Consider the following 23,344-nt stretch of genomic DNA (forward strand, 5'->3'; position numbering starts at 1 on the left):
AGTGTCTTGAACTTGCGCTAGGTACTACTTGAATTTTTAACAGTGGCTTGGGTCTGAACAGCTCTTTTTACAAAACAGGTGATACATACAATGGCAAAAATACATTCTCACAGGAAACAGACGATTGAAAAATTTCCAGAAGGACCTCACTCTCCTGAAGTTGTACCCCCAAAACTAATCAAATTTAGATAGAAATGCTTTAAAGATCCGAGTATCTGATAGATAAGTGCATTCCTCTATGGGGTATAGTTTCTGCGTGGGCATGCGTTTTGCTTAAGTCAGTTGCTCAGAAGTGATGCTAATCAAGTTTGGGAAAAGTAAAATTGTTCTGTGACTACCAGCCCTTTGTGCCAGAAGCAGCGCCGTCCTCATACACCAGACAGAGACGACGCAGGATGTCCCCAGAGTCACTAACCAACTTCCCTCCCTTCTGACCCCTGCGCTTCAATAAAGCAGTTACAGTAGCATCCCAGAGCAGTAGAGAATAAAATGAGCCTTACCAGTTTCTCCTAGCGTGGACGAAAGGAAACAACCCCTCAGCTGCTCTAGGCCAGGCAACTGGGTCTCAGACTTACTTGACTGAGGGGACTCTGAAAGCTGAAGTCTTCCTTCCCTCTGTTTGATTTCTTCCCAGCAACCTCTCCCAGGATTTTTCTCACAAAGCACTTCCCTATTCTCTAATCCTCTCACAAGGAAAACCAGTGCACACACCAAATGACTTCTGCAGAAGCGCCTCTCCTGGGGAGCGAAGAGGGGAGGGGATGGAAGGGGGGTGTTTGCTGGCATTCATTCCTGCCAGGCGAATCCTCAGAGAGTCATGGATCCCAGCCCTCTGGACTCCTCATCAACTGGAATACGATAGGTCGTGGCGAGGCATGGAGGTGTGCATTTGCTTCTTCCTATATCTCCAAACCCTGGTCACTATCCCTCAGGGATGGGAGAGGGGACGCCTCAGCTTCAAACTTCATCTGAGTCTTATGACCCTTTACACTCCCTCCCAAAACAGAGTAATTCCCAACGAGTTATGTAGAAATCAGCTAGATGCTTCCCAAATCTATCTGGCACCTCATTTTAAGAGCCCTTGACAATTTATAGCAGCTGCTAGTTTTTAACTCATCCAAAAGCTGAAAATAGATTGAAAACATCAAGAAAAGGTGGAATATCAAATATGAAAAAGTGATCGATATGTACTATCAAACATCTGGAAAATTACTGTCTTTATGAAAATTCGTTTTTTAAAAAATCACTTTTTAAAAATACCAAATAAAATTGCTAAATTGTAAAGCATGACCTTCTTTTTTAAAGATATGGATTTTACTTTATCTTCCCAGGACAGGATTTGCACTTGCATTTGAAAATAATATTCACACTTTATAAATTTAAATCCTCTTCTAACTTAAGACAAATATCTTACATACATTCCAGATATGCTATAATCAATCTGGAATTCCCACTTACCCCTCCAGTTTTTAAAAAGAAGACTTACCTTTTTATTACGTCATTTAAAACCCTGAAATGAATAAATCACAGTGGAGACAAGCAGATGGCAGACTTCTACATTTTGCAATGAGGGCTGTTTGCCTTGGAGACATTATTTCTAAGGAGACGCTGCTGTGCTTGTGCCTGTGTTCGGCAGCATGCCATTTGGGGCTTTGAAACAAAATGAATCGGCTTCACACCACCAGCTCCACTACATACTAACACTTCAGAATACCCAAACTGGGGCATACTGCCTCTTTCGTAGTGTCTCTGCATAGAATCAGAGGTGACGGTTTGATGGATGAGTTTCCCAAGAGACAATGCAATCTGTGACATCACAGTTCTGGCCGCACCCCCCACCCAGGCCCCTGTCTTGCCTCTCCTCTCCAGAAAAAAAATTGCCTCTGCTTGGTGACAATGCTATCTCAATAGCAAAAATGAGTCAAGGTGCATAGCAAATGCTATAACTTACCTGTCTTTCTTAACTTCAGTTCTCTGATTCCCCTTTGCTGGAGTAATGGGAGTAGGATGAGATGAACATACTAGGCAGAGAATTCAGACAAAACCAAACAAAAGCACAGAACTCAACATTCTATAAAGTTTGTAACCTGAGAGCAGAATAATACCCTTCAAAAGGAACACTGCTAAACACTAGCTCAATGATACTAATGTCTTTGTTATATGCAATTTAAGACATTTTGCCATAAAATTATATATAAGCAACAACAAAAATATTTAAAGTGTCTATATCATGAGTTTCAGCCTTACTAGAACTCATTTAGTATCATAATTTTCTTGATCTAAAATAGTTTCCTTTTCCTCCTTTTCCTTGGCCATTTTGCTGTATTCTCAGTTGTTCTCTGTACCAGTACCTGCCACTGGTCTTAATATTTAAAATAATACCTGGATAATCCATTTGAATTTTGGATACAAACTTACTTGTAAATAAAAGCTCTAATATCTTTCTGACTCTCACCATCACCTCTATCCTTTTCACTTACTTTCATCTCAGATGTCCAGTACAAGGAGAGTAAAAAATCTAGAAGATATATTTATGTCTGTATCTACAGCTACACCTATATATCTCTATGATCAATAAATCTATCTACATAAAAATTTTGAAAACCTTTTGCATGGCGAAATAAAACAGCATATATCAAGTCAAAAGAAATAATGAACTGGGACAGAGGGCCCATCTCCTTCATGTTTAATGAATGCCTAAACTTGGAAAAGAGAAAAACCTACCACCCAAAAGAAAAATGGGCAAAGGTTATGAAACAAAAGGAGACATATAATCAGTCTTTAAATGCATGGAAAAGTGTTCTTTCTCACTTGCAATAAAATCAATGTAAATTAAAACTACACTGAAGTATAATTTCTTGCCTGTCAGAGTGGACTAAATTCAAAGGTTTGGCTCATACACCATTGATGAGGTTCTGGGGAAATGGGCACTTTCATAGGTTGCTGCTGGGAGTATAATATACCACCACCAATCTGGAGTTGGGGGAGAGATTTGGCAATCTAACAAATTTATAGATGCATGGACCCTTCCTTCCAGCAGTCCTACTTCTAGGCACCTATTCTACACAATCACCAGAGAAAGCAAGAAATGTCATATTTTCAAGCAATACAAGGAAACCACACAAATGCACAGCAGTAGATTGACTAATCTGTGGCATATCTGTATAGTGAAGTACTATGCAATGGCAAAATGGAATGTCAGATCTCTGTGTACTAATATAGACAGATGCACAGGCAATGAAAACAAAGTGCTGAAGAGGGCATGGGGCTGAGGGAAATAAGAGAGGTGCAATGGGAGGATGAGAAGTCCATATATGCATAGGCTTGTATTTGCAAAAACAGGAACTCTGGAAGGATCAATAAGAATCTAATAAAGATAGTTTCTTATAGGGAAAGAGAAGGATTGTGGTTAAAAGGGCAGAAATAGACATGAGATTCCTGTGTGTTTACTCATTCTCTTATGTCAGGGGTGGGCAAACTATGGTCTGAGGGCCAAATAGATCCTTTGCCTGTTTGTATAAATAAAGGTGTATTAGAACACAGCCATGCCCATTCATTTGCGTATTGTCCATGGCTGTGTTTGTGCAACAATGGCACTGTTGAGTAGTTGCAGTATTGAACTGCTCGGTCCACAGAGCTGAAAATGTTTACTTTCCGGCCCTTTCCACAAAAAGTTTGTTGACCCCTATTGCTGTGTAATGAGTTTTAGCATAAGTCAAGAGACAAACTGAAAAGGATGGGATAGACTTCCGTGGTTTCTGCTTTAAAAGATCTTAAGTTGAGTCCTGGCTGTCTCTGCCTCGTTACTTAGCTTTCTTGGACTTGCTTTCTTCACCTACAAAGTGATGAAGGTAATGCTGACCCCTTGGTTTTGTTATGAAGATTAAATGAAACAATGAAAACAAATGTGAAAGCACCTTGTGAACTATTATACAAACCTCAGATATTATTATTATTACTATTTTTTATGAGAAGGTGACAGGTAATACACATGTAATTAGTAAAGAATTAGAATAGCCATGGCACTTAAAAACTTTGCAGCACTTAATGCAAAAGCATTACCTTGAAACTTGCCTCTACATTTTAAAGCAACAATTGTATCAGCTATGGTCACATGGTAATTCAGCTCTTCCTATTCACAACCAGTTAAGCCATTGTATCTGCTCATCTGACAACACTGATTCAGAGGTAAAACCCTACTCAGGGCAAGGTCTTCAGACTGCAGTAGAATTATTTAGCCTTCAGAAAGCTCAAGAAAAAATTCTAGGCTTGAAGATACGTTTTATGTTCTTGAAGTTAAAATTCATCAGATAAAGTTATCTTACCATGAAGAGGGGTATATTAGTGACCAAGGGTATTTGGGAACCATCTGGGGATTATATTTGACAAATATGGAAGCAGACTTCAGTAAGACTTTCACCCTCAAAATTCATGTTTGCATAATCACTTTTTAAAAACGTAAATGTTTGAATGTATTATCTTTAACTTAAAAGCCAGAACTTCTTTATGATAGAATTACCAGTTTTTTGTTTTTTGTTTTCTTTCTATACTCAGTGATCTTTCCTTTTCAGTCATGGAATTTGTAGTGATTGATTTTGCCATAGCATTTCAGGTTTAACTATTTTTAAGCCATACATATTTGTGAACTGCTAAACTACGTTAAATTGAACTGCCAAAAGCTCACATCAAAGTCCCTTAAAATATTCATATCCTTTGGCCTGCGCTTCTACTTCTGGGAAATAATATTGAGGAAATAAGGCGGCTGGGCACGGTGGCTCACGTCTATAATCCTAGCACTTTGAGAGGCTAAGGTGATCCGATTGCTTGAACTCAGGAGTTCAAGATAAGCCTAGGCAACATGGTGAAAACCCATCACTACCAAAAATAAAAATAAAAATAAATTCACTGGGCATGGTGGTGCGGCCTGTACTTAGTAGGCTGAGGTGGAAAGATGGCTTGAGTCCGGGAGATGGAGGTTGCAGTGAGCTGAGATTGTGCCACTGCACTTCAGCTTGGGTGACAGAGCCAGACCCTGTCTTAATAATAATAATAACAACAACAACAACAACAACAATAATAATAATAATAATAATGCTACACACACACTATTGTGTTCACAGATATATATATGTGATGTTTGTATTAAAGGCAACAACAACAGCAACATCAAAACACTTTGTGACAATACAAATGTCTAAAATTAAGGAATTTGTTACAAAAATTGTGGTATGGTCATCCAAATGCCTATCTCTATTGCTGTTATCTACTGCTGCATAACAAACCACCTGCACACTTAGTGGCTTAAAACAAGGCACATGTATTTTGCTCACAAGTCTGTGATTTTGGAAGGGCTCAGTGGGTACAGCCACCTCTGCTGTATTTGGCAATAGCTGCTGTGGCTCGAAGGCTAGAGGCTGTAGTCATCTGGAGACTCACTCATTGCATGGCTGACAGTTGATGCTGGCTGTTGCCTGAGACCTCAGTGGGAGCTGTCAGCTGGAACATATATATACAGCTTCTCCATGTGGCTCGGGCTCCCTCACAACATACTGTCTGGGTTCCAAGGGTGAATGTTCTAAGAAGAGGCTAGGCAGAAGTCATATCACCTTTTACAATCTCTCTTGGAAATCACATGGTGTTACTTCTGCTTGACTGAGGCAGTCATAAAACTTCACCCATGTTCAAGGTAAGGGGCCATGTATTCTACCCCTTGGTGGGGCATGGTGAGGTTCAGAAAGTATGGTGGGTGAATGGAAAGGTTGCTGTTGTCATTTTGGAAAGTACAATCATTTGTAATTATACAGTCATTAAAATAATATAGCACATCCAAATTTATTCACATGAAAGGACATTCAAATGATAGTGAATGCTGAGTTGGCAGTGTAGCTACAGTGTCATTCAGGAGAAATAACACTGGCACTTAATAGACACTCAATTAACATTTGTTGAATAAACCTTTGTGTAAAAACAAATAATATTTTTTGTTTGTGCCTATAGCGAAAACATTCTGTGAGAAGCTACATCAAAATGTTAATATTGGTTGGGCACAGTGGCTCATGCCTGTAATCCCAGCACTTTGGGAGGTAGAGGTGGGAGGATCACTTGAGCCCAGGAGTTCAAAATCAGCCTGAGCAACATAGTAAGACCCCTTCTCAAAAAAAATGTTAGTATTGGTTATATTTCTGTGATGGGATTGCAATTTAATTTTTTTAAGATTGTGAGTTTATAATATTCTTATAATAAACGTGCATAGAAAATTAAACTGTATTTCAAAATGAACCTCAGAGGACAATAACCTGAGTTGATTGTCAGAAAGTTTGACCTAATTTCTTTTCTTTTCCTTTCTTTTTATCTTTTTTTTTTCTTTTGTAGATAATTGAAACCTAATTAGATTAGAATGCTCCCTGGCAAAGCACTTTTTCTTTTTTCTGCTTGTAGGAAGAATTTATTGTTCAGCTATCTGTAAGCATTTAATTGCTGCAAAGTATTTAAGGGATGTAAAAATAAAAATTTTCTTTTTCATTTGTGTAACACAAGAGCACCAGCAACATAAAATGCATTAAAAAAGATAGCTCATTAAAATAAATATAATTTGACTCCAAATTAGTCATACCTCAGTGAGAATAATAACCTCACATTTAAATCAGTGAATTAGCAGAAAAGAAAAAGCGTGATGTTCATGTAATGTTCTATGCTGCACTCTCACTACCTTTTCCCTAATCATTAATATTTTTAAAAATATATTAAAATGCAACTTATTTTTGGAAGCAAAATTGCTAACTTACCATATAACAATACTTTGAAAGTGCTTTCTAACCAGCTTCTAGAAGTGATATATGGACAAATTTGAATGTCAGATTACCTCTCTGGTAAGAGAGCAATGCACAGGCAGAGTGTCAAACCTGGGGCATTGGGTGGAGGTTGATTAAACACACAGTCCTAAAACAATGAGAGTCATTTGTGTGACACTAGAAGGAGAGTATAGCTTTAACTGAACTTATAGACTAGTTTAACAGTATCCAGCTTTTAGTCAACTTTGGCATACTGTGCTCAATTATAGTCATTTTCTCTTCCCTGATCTCAACTGAAATCTCTAATACTTTACGTGAGAGCTCTTATTTCAACCCTTGAAAGGTCTGTCTTCTGAAAGAATGCTTAGATGAACTCAGCCCTGATTCTCTAGAAATAAAAAGTTTCACTTCAAATGTTTCTATCAACTCTTAATGACAGAATCATTACCATCTGGCCTGGCATGGTGGCTCACACCTGTAATCCCAGCACTTTGGGAGGCTAAGGCAGGAGGATCGCTTGAGGCCAGGAGTTTGATACCAGTCTGGCAATATAGTGAGCCCTGTCTCTACAAAAATTTAAAAATTAGCTGAGTGTGGCATGCACCTGTAGTCGCAGCTACTTGGGAGACTAAGGTGGGAGGATTGCTTGAGCTCAGGAGGTCAAGGCTGCAGTGAGGTATGATTGTTTTGCTTCTCTCTAGCCTGGGCAGCACAGTGAGAACTTGATTTAGAAAAAAGAAAAGAAAAGAAAAAGAATGAATAACATCCCAAATAAACACCGTACCTCTTGTTTCTGGAAACTACTGTCTTTGGTCCTCCTCTTTGGATTTGGACCTTCTCTCATTATTCAATTAAATATTACGTGCACAGACACATAAACACACATAGTAGACTTGATTCATCTAGAGAGTCAATCACTCAATTGAAAACTTTCTCCCTCACAAGCAAGTACTCTGCGATTTAACATGTGCTTGTAGGAGTTGAAGACTAAGTTCCAGCCATTCTGGAAGGGCAAGAGATGATCTGCAGAGAAGGAATTGTATGTCATCTTTTTTTTTTTTTTTTTCTTTTTCTTTCTTTCTTTTTTTTTTTTTTTTTTTTTTTTAAGACAGGGTCTCAGGCTGCAGTATAGTGGCACGATGTTGGCTCACTGCAACCTCTGTCTCCCTGGTTCGAGCAATTCTCCTGCCTCAGCCTCATGAGTAGCTGAGACTACAGACATGTGCCATGACGCCTGGCTACTTTTTGTATTTTTAGTAGGACGGGGTTTCACCATCTTGGCCAGGCTGGTCTCAAACTCCTGACTTCAAGTGATCCATCCGCCTCGGCTTCCCAAAATGCTGGGATTACAGGCGTAAGCCACCGTGCCTGGCAGCACTTCATCCTTTAAAAAAGATTTTGTTTCGTTTTGGCTTTTCGTTTGTTTGTTTGTAAGTTAACTGCTTTAAGTAATAAATGCTCAATGTAGAAAATGTGGATAATAAAAGATCTATCTAAGAATAAAAATCACCCATAACTAAAAAATGAAGTGATAGTCACTATTAACAGTTTGATACACATACAGGCAGATAGACAGAGATAAAATTCAACTAGTTGGGTGTATAGTGGATGTGTATATATTTTTAAATTGTGCCTCTTTCTTTCTTTCTTCTTTCTTCTCTCTTTCTTTTTCTTTCTTCTTTCTTTCTCTTTCTTTTTTTTTCTTCTTTCTTTCTTTTTCTTTCTTCTTTCTTTCTTTTCTCTCTCTCTCTCTCTTTCTTTTCTTTCTTTCTCTTTCTTTTCTTTTCTTTTTCTTTTTGAAATGGAGTCTCGCTCTGTCACCCAGGCTGGAGTGCAATGGTGTAATCTCAGCTCACTGCAAGCTCCACCTCCCGGGTTTAAGTGATTCTCCTGCCTCAGCCTCCTGAGCAGCTGGGACTACAGGCATGTGCCACCATGCTGGCTATATACATATATGTATGTGTGTGTGTGTGTGTATATTTGTATTTTTTTTAGTAGAGACAGGGTTTCACTGTGTTAGCCAGGATGGTCTTGATCTTCTGACCTCATGATCTGCCCACCTCGGCCTCCCAAAGTGCTGGAATTACAGGCGTGAGCCACCGCACCCGGCCAATTGTGTCTTTTTCTAAGCGTCATTACTTTGGAATCTTTAACAACTTTATTGTGGTAAAATGTGCATATTATAAAATTCACCCATTAAAATAACTTTTAGTAAATTTGACAAGTTATGTAGCCATCATCAAAATTCAGATTTTTAACACCCAGTAAGACCTCTTATGCCTATTTACAGTTAATTCCTGTTCCCACCCCAACCCCCAGGCAACTCCTTCCTGTCTCTATAGATCTGTTTTTCTGGACATTTAATGTAAGTGGAATCATAGTCTTTTGTGTTTGCCTTCTTTCACTAAATAAAGTGTTTTTGAACTTCATCCATGTTGTAACGTGTATCATGTTACATGTACTCCTTTAGTGTTTGTTGCTACATAGTATTCTATTATATACATATACCACAATTTCTATCTTTTTAAAACTAAATATTATGTCATGGACATTTTATGTTGTTAAAATTTCACATAAATTCTCATTTCAATGGCCGTAATAGTTCATTATACCAAAAATTATTAATTTTTTCTATTGCTGTGTATTTACTATCATAGGGACTCAGAAAACAATACCCCAAAATGAAGGCCTCAGAAGCAAAAGTTTCTCTCTGACCTTCTCGTGCCCTTCTGTCTCAGTCCCATTCTCCCTTGAGGCTAGCCGTAGAAACTAGAATCTGTCTTCCCTAAGAACTGCTTCCCAGAACTGCTTTTCCCCAAAGCCAGCCATAAAATCTAAAAATATCACTCTAACTTTCCCTTCACCTTATCTATGTAAAAACTGGCCATAACGAAATTCCCTGACATACCTTGTTTGACTGTAGGTCATAACACCCGCCTTCCAGGAAGGGTCTTGCCTTACACACAGAAGGAAGGAATGCTGCTCAGAGAGGCCAAGAAGAATCTAGACAGACAGGCCTTGCTGGGTTTCCCCACTCAGTCCATTAGCTTTAGATCAGGCCCTTTTTGTCCACCCCTGTTTGTACATGCTGTCCATACTTTGTTGAACCTAAGCGTAAAAATGGATAATTTCCCCTGTATCTTTGGGCCTTCATTCTGAAGGCTCCTATTTGTACATATCAAATAAATTTGTGTGCCTTTTCTCCAATTAATCTGTCTTTTGTGAGTTGATTTTTTTCAGTGAAACTTCAGGGGACCCCTCGACCCCTACACCCCACACACTCGTACATACACACACACACACACACACACTCACCCCTGTGTAGTACAAGATGGAAAGAAAAAGGGTGGGATGCAGAGACACAAATCCAAAATTAGGTTTCTATCCAGTGGACCAGTGGATAGGAAGGTTTGTGTTTAACAAGGATGTGTCTGTGCCTCTCACAGTTTCATGAGAATGTGAGCCATCTGGGAATCTGGTTAATGTGAAGACTCTGATCCTGTGGGTCTGGGGCATTGGGGTGTGAGTTACTATCATCACCGTGGCTCAGAGTCTGTGATCTTGAGAGCTGATGGTGGTGCTGTCCATCCCTCTGGGGAAGGGGGTTTGGTGTCACCATCAACCCTTAAGGCTCGGGTGTGTTGGCTGGGCAGGGGCTGTGTCTAAGGGGTTGAGGGTTAATGGATTAGGTTCTACCTTTTTCATCTCTTACATGTCCAAGAGGCTAGGCTTCATCATCACTAATATCTTCTGCATAGATCTAGTGTTGGTCAACATTGATGACTCACTTCCAGGTTTACTGAGACCAGCAACTTCCCACATACATTGACTACCTTTCTTATGCCCACAACATGGCCCCCACAGATGTAAAACTATGATCAAATACAACTGTATGCCTTTTCTCCTATTAATCTGCCTCTTGTCTGAAATTTTCAGCAAACCTCCACAGGGCAAGGGGAAAGCTTTCCCTTAGTCCTGACACTATTATAAACAATACTTTGTTGTTGCAGACTGAGTTCTCCAGAAACACATGCTGAGGTGGAATTTGGGGTGAAGATACTTACTAGAGATCCACATCAGTAAAGAGAAGGGGGAAGAAGCAAGACTGGGCAGAGAAAGCAGCCAAACTGCAATCCAGGCCCTACAAATCCTTGGACAACCTGGCTAAGAGCTCTGGAACAAGTGTTGCAGATCAGAATTGTCTCATGTGGGATATAGATGGTTGCGTTTTTAAGTCCCTGTCTTTCTCAGGCATCAGATGCAGGCTGCTCTGGGAAGAAGGGGACATTGGGTGAAGTGACTCTCTATAATTGGGCAGCCTTTGAGCTGTGACCTTATGGGTGGAGGTGTCTGTGGACCGCATTTCAGGAGCAAGATAGCAAGTCCTTTCTTGGAAGGGGATCTTGGCAGTGCATCTTTGTGTTTGCCCAACCCTTGGAGTTGCCCATCTAATATCCACTGTTACCTTTATTTTGACTAACAGAACACCCAAATTTCATTTACAGCTCTGGTGTTTTACATATTCTCTGCCCTGGCCTCCTTCAAAGATAGGAAGGACAAAATAATATAGTTGGGCCAAATAGATAGAGCCATACATTTCTAGATAATTTTATCTAGACAAGATAATTTTATCAATAAAAAAGACAAAATTTTTGTCTCTTAAATTTCTCCCTTTTTCCTCCCTGGAACTTGAGACGATGAAGACAAAAGTCAGCCTAAGGAAGGCAGGACAAGAAGCTACCTGGATGATTTTCTCAAACAACTATATCGGCTTGGGACTGCCAAATGCCTGGCTTCTTCTTACATGAGAAAAATAACCCCCATCTCCACCTTCGGCTCCTTTTTGTTTAATTCAGTATGGTAGGGTTTCTGTTACATGCAGCCAAATGTAGTCTTGTCTGGAAGAGTATGTTAGATATGTTAGCACATACAATAGATGTGTATTTGTGATTATTTCTTTCAGATTGAGTCCAAGTGAGAATGGTGAGTCAAAATATTTTTAAAGTTCTTTGTGCCTATTGCAAAAGCTTTACAGGAGGGTTTTACATATTTTATTTTAATCAGTAGGACATGATATCTTCTTACTGAATTATGCCAACGTTAAACATTTTTTAAAAAGACAGCGTCGAGTAGGGGAGCAAGATGGCCAAATAGGAACAGCTCCAGTCTCCAACTCCCAGGGCCAGCGACACAGAAGACCGGTGATTTCTGCATTTTCAACTGAGGTACTGGGTTCATCTCACTGGGGAGTGCCGGACGATCGGTGCTGGTCAGCTGCTGCAGCCCGACCAGCGAGAGCTGAAGCAGGGCGAGGCATCGCCTCCCCTGGGAAGCGCAAGGGGGAAGGGAATCCCTTTTCCTAGCCAGGGGAACTGAGACACACAACACCTGGAAAATCGGGTAACTCCCACCCCAATACTGCGCTTTAAGCAAACAGGCACACCAGGAGATCATATCCCACACCTGGCCAGGAGGGTCCCACACCCACGGAGCCTCCCTCATTGCTAGCACAGCAGTCTGTGATCTACCGGCATGGCAGCAGCGAGGCTGGGGGAGGGGCGCCCGCCATTGCTGAGGCTTAAGTAGGTAAACAAAGCTGCTGGGAAGCTCGAACTGGGTGGAGCTCACAGCAGCTCAAGGAAACCTGCCTGTCTCTGTAGACTCCACCTCTGGGGACAGGGCACAGTAAACAATAACAAACTCAGCCAAAACCTCTGCAGACGCAAACGACTCTGTCTGACAGCTTTGAAGAGAGCAGTGGATCTCCCAACATGGAGGTTGAGATCTGAGAAGGGACAGACTCCCTGCTCAAGTGGGTCCCTGATCCCTGAGTAGCCTAACAGGGAGACATCCCCCACTAGGGGCAGTCTGACACCCCACACCTCACAGGGTGGAGTACACCCCTGAGAGGAAGCTTCCAAAGCAAGAATCAGACAGGTACACTTGCTGTTCAGAAATATTCTATCTTCTGCAGCCTCTGCTGCTGATACCTAGGCAAACAGGGTCTGGAGTGGACCTCAAGCAATCTCCAACAGACCTACAGCTGAGGGTCCTGACTGTTAGAAGGAAAACTATCAAACAGGAAGGACACCTACACCAAAACCCCATCAGTACATCACCATCATCAAAGACCAGAGGCAGATAAAACCACAAAGATGGGGAAAAAGCAGGGCAGAAAAGCTGGAAATTCAAAAAATAAGAGCGTATCTCCCCCGGCAAAGGAGCGCAGCTCATCGCCAGCAACGGATCAAAGCTTGACGGAGAATGACTTTGACGAGATGAGAGAAGAAGGCTTCAGTCCATCAAATTTCTCAGAGCTGAAGGAGGAATTACGTACCCAGTGCAAAGAAACTAAAAATCTTGAAAAAAAAGTGGAAGAATTGATGGCTAGAGTAATTAATGCAGAGAAGGTCATAAACGAAATGAAAGAGATGAAAACCATGACACGAGAAATACGTGACAAATGCACAAGCTTCAGTAACCGACTCGATCGACTGGAAGAAAGAGTATCAGCGATTGAGGATCAAATGAATGAAATGAAGCGAGAAGAGAAACCAAAAGAAAAAAGAAGAAAAAGAAATGAACAAAGCCTGCAAGAAGTATGGGATTATGTGAAAAGACCAAATCTACATCTGATTGGGGTGCCTGAAAGTGAGGGGGAAAATGGAACCAAGTTGGAAAACACTCTTCAGGATATCATCCAGGAGAACTTCCCCAACCTAGTAGGGCAGGCCTACATTCAAATCCAGGAAATACAGAGAACGCCACAAAGATACTCCTCGAGAAGAGCAACTCCAAGACACATAATTGCCAGATTCACCAAAGTTGAAATGAAGGAAAAAATCTTAAGGGCAGCCAGAGAGAAATGTCGGGTCACCCACAAAGGGAAGCCCATCAGACTAACAGCAGATCTCTCGGCAGAAACTCTCCAAGCCAGAAGAGAGTGGGGGCCAATATTCAACATTCTTAAAGAAAAGAATTTTAAACCCAGAATTTCATATCCAGCCAAACTAAGTTTCATAAGTGAAGGAGAAATAAAATCCTTTACAGATAAGCAAATGCTTAGAGATTTTGTCACCACTAGACCTGCCTTACAAGAGACCCTGAGGAAGCACTAAACATGGAAAGGAATAACCGGTACCAGCCATTGCAAAAACATGCCAAAATGTAAAGACCATCGAGGCTAGGAAGAAACTGCATCAACTAATGAGCAAAATAACCAGTTAATATCATAATGGCAGGATGAAGTTCACACATAACAATCTTAACTTTAAATGTAAATGGACTAAATGCTCCAATTAAAAGACACAGACTGGCAAACTGGATAAAGAGTCAAGACCCATCAGTCTGCTGTATTCAGGAGACCCATCTCACACGCAGAGACATACATAGGCTCAAAATAAAGGGATGGAGGAAGATTTACCAAGCAAATGGAGAACAAAAAAAAGCGGGGGTTGCAATACTAGTCTCTGATAAAACAGACTTTAAACCATCAAAGATCAAAAGAGACAAAGAAGGCCATTACATAATGGTAAAGGGATCAATTCAACAGGAAGAGCTAACTATCCTAAATATATATGCACCCAATACAGGAGCACCCAGATTCATAAAGCAAGTCCTTAGAGACTTACAAAGAGACTTAGACTCCCATACAATAATAATGGGAGACTTCAACACTCCACTGTCAACATTAGACAGATCAACGAGACAGAAAGTTAACAAGGATATCCAGGAATTGAACTCATCTCTGCAGCAAGCAGACCTAATAGACATCTATAGAACTCTCCACCCCAAATCAACAGAATATACATTCTTCTCAGCACCACATCGTACTTACTCCAAAATCGACCATGTAATTGGAAGTAAAGCTCTCCTCAGCAAATGTACAACAACAGAAATTACAACAAACTGTCTCTCAGACCACAGTGCAATCAAACTAGAACTCAGGTCTAAGAAACTCAATCAAAACCGCTCAACTACATGGAAACTGAACAACCTGCTCCTGAATGACTACTGGGTACATAACGAAATGAAGGCAGAAATAAAGATGTTCTTTGAAACCAATGAGAACACAGATACAACATACCAGAATCTCTGGGACACATTTAAAGCAGTGTGTAGAGGGAAATTTATAGCACTAAATGCCCACAAGAGAAAGCAGGAAAGATCTAAAATTGACACTCTAACATCACTATTAAAAGAACTAGAGAAGCAAGAGCAAACACATTCGAAAGCTAGCAGAAGGCAAGAAATAACTAAGATCAGAGCAGAACTGAAGGAGATAGAGACACAAAAAACCCTCCAAAAAATCAATGAATCCAGGAGTTGGTTTTTTGAAAAGATCAACAAAATTGACAGACCACTAGCAAGACTAATAAAGAAGAAAAGAGAGAAGAATCAAATCGACGCATTTAAAAATGATAAAGGGGATATCACCACCGACCCCACAGAAATACAAACTACCATCAGAGAATACTATAAACACCTCTACGCAAATCAACTGGAAAATCTAGAAGAAATGGATAATTTCCTGGACACTTACACTCTTCCAAGACTAAACCAGGAAGAAGTTGAATCCCTGAATAGACCAATAGCAGGCTCTGAAATTGAGGCAATAATTAAGAGCCTACCAACCAAAAAAAGTCCAGGACCAGATGGATTCACAGCTGAATTCTACCAGAGGTACAAGGAGGAGTTGGTACCATTCCTTCTGAAATTAGTCCAATCAATAGAAAAAGAGGGAATCCTCCCTAACTCATTTTATGAGGCCAACATCATCCTGATACCAAAGCCTGGCAGAGACACAACAAAAAAAGAGAATTTTAGACCAATATACCTGATGAACATTGATGCAAAAATCCTCAATAAAATACTGGCAAACCGGATTCAGCAACACATCAAAAAGCTTATCCACCATGATCAAGTGGGCTTCATCCCTGGGATGCAAGGCTGGTTCAACATTCGCAAATCAATAAACATAATCCAGCATATAAACAGAACCAAAGACAAGAACCACATGATTATCTCAATAGATGCAGAAAAGGCTTTTGACAAAATTCAACAGCCCTTCATGCTAAAAACGCTCAATAAATTCGGTATTGATGGAACGTACCTCAAAATAATAAGAGCTATTTATGACAAACCCACAGCCAATATCATACTGAATGGGCAAAAACTGGAAAAATTCCCTTCGAAAACTGGCACAAGACAGGGATGCCCTCTCTCACCACTCCTATTCAACATAGTGTTGGAAGTTCTGGCTAGGGCAATTAGGCAAGAGAAAGAAATCAAGGGTATTCAGTTAGGAAAAGAAGAAGTCAAATTGTCCCTGTTTGCAGATGACATGATTGTATATTTAGAAAACCCCATTGTCTCAGCCCAAAATCTCCTTAAGCTGATAAGCAACTTCAGCAAAGTCTCAGGATACAAAATTAATGTGCAAAAATCACAAGCATTCTTATACACCAGTAACAGACAAACAGAGAGCCAAATCAAGAATGAACTTCCATTCACAATTGCTTCAAAGAGAATAAAATACCTAGGAATCCAACTTACAAGGGATGTAAAGGACCTCTTCAAGGAGAACTACAAACCACTGCTCAGTGAAATAAAAGAGGACACAAACAAATGGAAGAACATACCATGCTCATGGATAGGAAGAATCAATATCGTGAAAATGGCCATACTGCCCAAGGTAATTTATAGATTCAATGCCATCCCCATCAAGCTACCAATGAGTTTCTTCACAGAATTGGAAAAAACTGCTTTAAAGTTCATATGGAACCAAAAAAGGGCCCACATCTCCAAGACAATCCTAAGTCAAAAGAACAAAGCTGGAGGCATCACGCTACCTGACTTCAAACTATACTACAAGGCTACAGTAACCAAAACAGCATGGTACTGGTACCAAAACAGAGATATAGAACAATGGAACAGAACAGAGTCCTCAGAAATAATACCACACATCTATAGCCATCTGATCTTTGACAAATCTGAGAGAAACAAGAAATGGGGAAAGGATTCCCTATTTAATAAATGGTGCTGGGAAAATTGGCTAGCCATAAGTAGAAAGCTGAAACTGGATCCTTTCCTTACTCCTTATACGAAAATTAATTCAAGATGGATTAGAGACTTAAATGTTAGACCTAATACCATAAAAATCCTAGAGGAAAACCTAGGTAGTACCATTCAGGACATAGGCATGGGCAAAGACTTCATGTCTAAAACACCAAAAGCAACGGCAGCAAAAGCCAAAATTGACAAATGGGATCTCATTAAACCAAAGAGCTTCTGCACAGCAAAAGAAACTACCATCAGAGTGAACAGGCAACCTACAGAATGGGAGAAAATTTTTGCAATCTACTCGTCTGACAAAGGGCTAATATCCAGAACCTACAAAGAACTCAAACAAAGTTACAAGAAAAAAACAAACAACCCCATCAAAAAGTGGGCAAAGGATATGAACAGACATTTCTCAAAAGAAGACATTCATACAGCCAACAGACACATGAAAAAATGCTCATCATCACTGGCCATCAGAGAAATGCAAATCAAAACCACAATGAGATACCATCTCACACCAGTTAGAATGGCGATCATTAAAAAGTCAGGAAACAACAGGTGCTGGAGAGGATGTGGAGAAATAGGAACACTTTTACACTGTTGGTGGGATTGTAAACTAGTTCAACCATTATGGAAAACAGTATGGCGATTCCTCAAGGATCTAGAACTAGATGTACCATATGACCCAGCCATCCCATTACTGGGTATATACCCAAAGGATTATAAATTATGCTGCTATAAAGACACATGCACATGTATGTTTATTGCAGCACTATTCACAATAGCAAAGACTTGGAATCAACCCAAATGTCCATCAGTGACAGACTGGATTAAGAAAATGTGGCACATATACACCATGGAATACTATGCAGCCATAAAAAAGGATGAGTTTGTGTCCTTTGTAGGGACATGGATGCAGCTGGAAACCATCATTCTTAGCAAACTATCACAAGAACAGAAAACCAAACACCGCATGTTCTCACTCATAGGTGGGAACTGAACAATGAGATCACTTGGACTCAGGAAGGGGAACATCACACACCGTGGCCTATCACGGGGAGGGGGGAGGGGGGAGGGATTGCATTGGGAGTTATACCTGATGTAAATGACGAGTTGATGGGTGCAGCACACCAACATGGCACAAGTATACATATGTAACAAACCTGCACGTTATGCACATGTACCCTACAACTTAAAGTATAATAATAATAAATAAATTAAAAAAAAAAACCAGTAGGAGAATTAATGTGGATGTGAATTTGAAATCTTGAATATAATGATCTTATTAGCCAGAAATTTGTAAAATCAACTGCCCCGACTCCCAGGGAATGAAACAGATTGTTTCTATCCAATTTGAGAGTGAAAGCAAGACCTACAGGAGGAGAATCATTAAAAAAAAAAAAGTAAGTTGTTGTATTTCTTTGTCAATTGTATAAAGTAAATAAAATTACTACCACAAGTAAAATGTAAAAACTACCCAAATATGTTGCGAACCTCAAAGAGCTATGTCAATACTTTATGTTTATAAAATTTCTGTTTCCATTTAAAACTCAAACCAAGTTATATAGTTATTCCCTCCTTGGTACTCCCAGACTTCTTTGTCTATGCCTACATTAAAGCAAATTTTAAAGTAAAAAAAAAAAAAAAAAAAAAAAAAGACAGCGTCTTGTTCTGTCACCCAGTCTGGAGTGCAATGGCATAATCATGGCTCGGCTCGTTTCAGCCTTGACCTCTCAGGCTCAAGCAATCCTCTCACCTCAGCTTTCTGAGTAGCTGGGACAACAGGTGCTTGCCACTATGCCTGGCTATTTTTTTTTCTATTTTTTGTAGAGATGGGGTCTCCTTATGGTGCCCATGCTGGTTGAACTCCTGGATTCAAGTGATCCTCCGCCCATCGGTTCCCCAGAGTGCTAGGATTACAAGTATGAGCCACTGCTCCCAGCCAATATATATATTTTTCTTTTTGAGATGAGATCTTTCTATATTGCCTAGGCTGGCCTCAAACTTTTGACCTTAAGTGATCTTCCTACTTCAACCTCTTAAGTAGCTAGGATTATAGGTGTGAGGCACGTGCTGGCTAAACACTTTTTAAAAATCTTTTTTATTAGGAAAAAGAGGATAGAATCATATTGTATTCTTAAATGTATACATTTTGATAATTTATGAGGTTTTAGAATATTTTTATTTCCTTTTCTCTAAATTATCTATTCAAAAGTATTTTTTCCCATTTTTGTAACCAGTGTTTTGATACTTTTCTTATCAGTTTGAGCTCTTTATATAAAGATATGACTTCTGTCCTATTTCTGACAAATATTTTCCTCCTTTTTGTTACTTGCTTTTTAATTTTATTCGTACTATTTTTATCTTTCAGAAGGCAGAAAATTATGTTCACAAATATAGCATCAACTATTTTATTTTGTCTACTGTACTCACACCTAGACCATCCTTCCATATTTAGTGACCAAAGAAATGTACAAATCAATTTTTGTCTTTTAAAAATAGTTTTGCTTTTTAAAAATTGATTATTGAATTCATCTTTAATTAGTTTGTGGCATGAGGTGAGATTCAATTTTTTTTTCTCAAACAGCCAATTTTCTTCATACCCATATGTTGAGTAATCTGATGGTATATGTTAAATTCATATACTGTATTATAGGAGAGACAATGCCATATGTTAAGCAAATCCCTGTCTCTTTCCCACCTGGGCACATATGAATTGAGAAAAGAAAAAGTTCAGAACAGTCTGAGCTATGTGAGGTCTGCAAAATTTATCAGGCTATACATTGTTCTTTGTATCACAAAAATACCTATCCTCTGGCTTTTTTCTGAAAAAGCTTGTTAACCCCTGGCCTAGTCTGTATTTATTTCACTATCTTATTTGGTGGATGGATGTTGAGTATCCAGCAGAGGATTTTGAGGATCTAGCAGGATACTGAGCCACTAGATGGAGGGAATGTGTGCCCCATTTGACAGAATGGAACAAAGTCCCCTAATGACCTCACTGGATTGTGATTAGATCATGTTATACCACTGAGGTGTTCAGACTTTACATGTATTAATTATCTGTATCTGTATAGTTCGTTCTCACACTGCTATAAAGAACAGCCTGAGACTGGGTAATTACAAAGAAAAGAGGTTTAATTGACTCACAGTTCTGCATGGCTGGGGAGGCCTCAGGAAACTTACAATCATGGTGTAAGGCAAAGGGCAAGCAAGCACCTTCATCACATGTTGGAGCAGGAGAGAGAGAGAGGGCGAAGGTAGAAGTGCCACACTTTAAAACCATCAGATCTCATAAAAACTCACTTACTATTACAAGAACAGCACAGGGGAAATCCACCCCATGATCCACCTCACCTCCCACCATCTCCCTCCTCTGACATGTGGGGATTACAATTTGACATGAGATTTAGGTGGGGACACAAAGTCAAATCATATCAATATCTCTATCTATGTATATTTATACCTACGTTTATATCTATACCCACACCAAAACTTATGTCCACACCTATATATCCATATCTATACCTAAATCTCTACCCACCTGTCTAGTCTTTTTTTCTGGGCTTTGTATTCTAGTCTTGTGATATCACCATGTTTCAAACGTTGTAGTTTTTTTTTTTTTTTTTGCCTCTTCCTCTCCCCTTACAAATGTAGATTTACAGTGCCTCTTCATGTGGTAGGGCCAATTTCTTTCTCCTTACACTTTTTTCCCACTTTTATTGGCAGTGCTTTCATGTTAATTCTTTTGGCCTAACTTTAGGATCATTTTGTCAATATCTGGAAAGAATTTCATTGAAATTGCTTCAACAGAATTTAATTAGAGAACTGGGCTAAATCCTAAAAGACAAGTAGTCTTTATAGACAGAGAAAATAACATGTAAAAACTTGGAGTGTCCAGAAAACAGGAAATGTGGAATGCTTGTTAACTCTTGGATTCATGTCTAAGGAGTGACAGGAAATGAGGGGCAGGGTGGGTGGGAGGCAAGTTATGACAATAACAACAACAATGACAATCTTCAGTTAGACTTTCAGCTAACCATAATCAAGATGCTGAGAGTTGTTCAAGCATTACCTCAGTTAATCCTTCCCAAATGTCTATGAGGTCAACACGATTTGCAACTCCATTTGACAAAGGAGACTTGGGCTTTGAGGTGTTAAGTAGCTGGCTAGAGATCTCTTGGCTAGCAAGTAGTAGAGTCAATATTACAATTCAATTCAGCCTGACTTCAAAAAGCAGTATTTCCAAATCGGGCTAAAACGATTCCAATACATCATATATGCAAAAACAAGCCATTGAAAGATTATAAGAAGAGAATTGTAAGAGGAGATTTGCACTTTGTGATGATAAGGCTGTTAGCATTATCCTTCTAAAACATGAATTCAAGAAACTAGGTATAATGGTGGCTACTTTAGCAACATCATATTCCTACTGCTTGTATAATTGAAATCTTAATGACCAGTGCTCACAACCGACTTCAATCCTAGAGTATGTGGTTACCAAGCATTCAGTTAGGCTTCCCCCTCAAACCACTTACTACATTTGATGTGAAGTCTCTCTTTGCGTTCAGGTCCTGTGTGATCTTGGGTGAATCACTGTACCTCTTGGTGCCTCAGTTTCCTCACCTGCATACTCAGAGGGAGGGACTAGAGATCTGTAAGGCAGTTTTCCCAAGTACTGCTCCATGTCAAAGGATTCCCTGGTCTAAATCAAAATGGGCAAAATAAGAACCATATACAGAGGTGTTCTTGGGAGGCAATTTATTCAATGGAAAGGACTCTCTTTTATTCTGGGATTGTACCAGTTACACTTTTGTGTTGTTAGGCATTCTTTTTAGTGCTTTGAAATGATGGTGATAGTGGATGGCATCTCTATTTGTGATGGCTTTTACTGAAATTTGTACCACTGTCTCCCTGTGATTTAACTCACAGGCCCAGGATCCTCAGGAGTGTGCGAACTACATTCTGGCAGTCTTCTAACACAATATTTTAGCTCAGTGCTGTCTAATAGAAATAAAATGTGAGCCATATACAGCATTTCAAATTTTCTAGTGGCCACATTATAAAAGTAGGAAGAAACATGAAATTAATTTTAATAGGGTATTTTATTTTAACTCAATATATATCCATAACGCAATAATTCCAACATATAATCAATATAAAAATTATTCATGGGCCAGGAGCAGTGGTTCACACCTATAATCCCAGTGCTTTGGGAGGCTGAGGCAGGCAGATCACCTGACGTCAGGAGTTCGAGACCTGTTGTGGGAAGTCAGGGACCCCGAATGGAGGGACCAGCTGGAGCTGAGGCAGAAGAACATAAATTGTGAAGATTTCATGGACATTTATCAGTTCCTAAAATTAATACTCTTATAATTTCTTATGCCTGTCTTTACTGCAATCTCTGAACATAAATTGTGAAGATTTCATGGACATTTATCACTTCCCCAATCAATACTCTTATAATTTCTTATGTCTGTCTTTACTTTAAACTCTTAATCCTGTTATCTTCATAAGCTGAGAATGTACGTCACCTCAAGATCACTACTGTACAAATTGATTGTAAAATATGTGTGTTTAAACAATATGAAATCAGTGGACCCTGAAAAAGAACAGAATAACAGCAATTTTCAGGAAACAAGGAAAGATAACCATAAGGTCTGACTACCTGCAGGGTCAGGCAGAATGGAGCCTTATTTTTCTTCTCGCAGAAAGCCTATAGACAGATGTGTGAGTAGGAGAAATATTGCTGAATTCTTTTCCCAGCAAGGAATATTAATAATTGATACCCTGGGGAAGAATGCATTCCTGGGGGGGAGGTCTATGAACGGCCGCTCTGGGAGTGTCCGTCTTATGTGGTTGAGATAAGGACTGAAATATGCCCTGGTCTCCTGCAGTGCCCTCAGGCTTGCTAGGATTGGGAAATTCCAGCCTGGTGAATTCTAGTCAGACCAGTTGTCTGCCCTCGAACCCTGTTTCCTGTTAAGATGTTTATCAAGACAATGCATGCACAGTGGACATGGACCCTCATCAGTAATTCTAATTTTGTCCTTGCCTTGTGATCTTTTATTGCCCTTTGAAGCATGTGATCTTTGTGACTTACTCCCTGTTCGTACACACCATCCCCTTTCAAAATCCCTAATAAAAACTTGCTGGTTTTGTGGCTCGAGGTCACCATCACGGTCCTACCAATATATGATGGCACCCCTGGAGGCCCAACTGTAAAATTCTTCTCTTTGTACTCTTTCTCTTTATTTCTCAGACCAGCCGACACTTAGGGAAAATAGAAAAGAATCTACGTTGAAATATTGGGGGCTGCTTCGCCCAGTGGAGACCAGCCTGGCCAACATGGTGAAACCCTGTCTCTACTAAAAATACAAAAAAAATAGCTGCGTGTGGTGGCGGGTGCCTATAATCCCAGCTACTTGGGACACTGAGGCATGAGAATCGCTTGAACACAGGAGGCGGAGGCTGCAGAGAACCAAGACCAT

The 23,344-nt window shown here is 39.7% G+C and overlaps 1 protein-coding gene across 5 annotated transcripts in view; it reads right to left on the reverse strand.

The window, feature by feature from the left end:
• Window positions 1-23,344, reverse strand: part of MID1 (midline 1) — a 389,100-nt gene that overhangs the window by 234,426 nt on the left and 131,330 nt on the right. For 2 of the 5 annotated variants that reach the window (XM_074030121.1, XM_015443457.4), the window contains exon 1: window positions 1,487-1,761. The exons of 1 other annotated variant lie outside the window; for it this stretch is intronic. The gene's annotated coding sequence lies outside the window, so the exon portion shown is untranslated. Of the gene's footprint in view, window positions 1-500; window positions 732-1,486; window positions 1,762-23,344 lie in introns of those variants that run through there. 2 more of the 5 variants (XM_074030120.1, XM_045384113.3) reach the window with 1 other exon arrangement.

Source organism: Macaca fascicularis, chromosome X (genome assembly GCF_037993035.2).
Source record: "Macaca fascicularis isolate 582-1 chromosome X, T2T-MFA8v1.1".
NCBI lineage: Eukaryota > Metazoa > Chordata > Mammalia > Primates > Cercopithecidae > Macaca > Macaca fascicularis.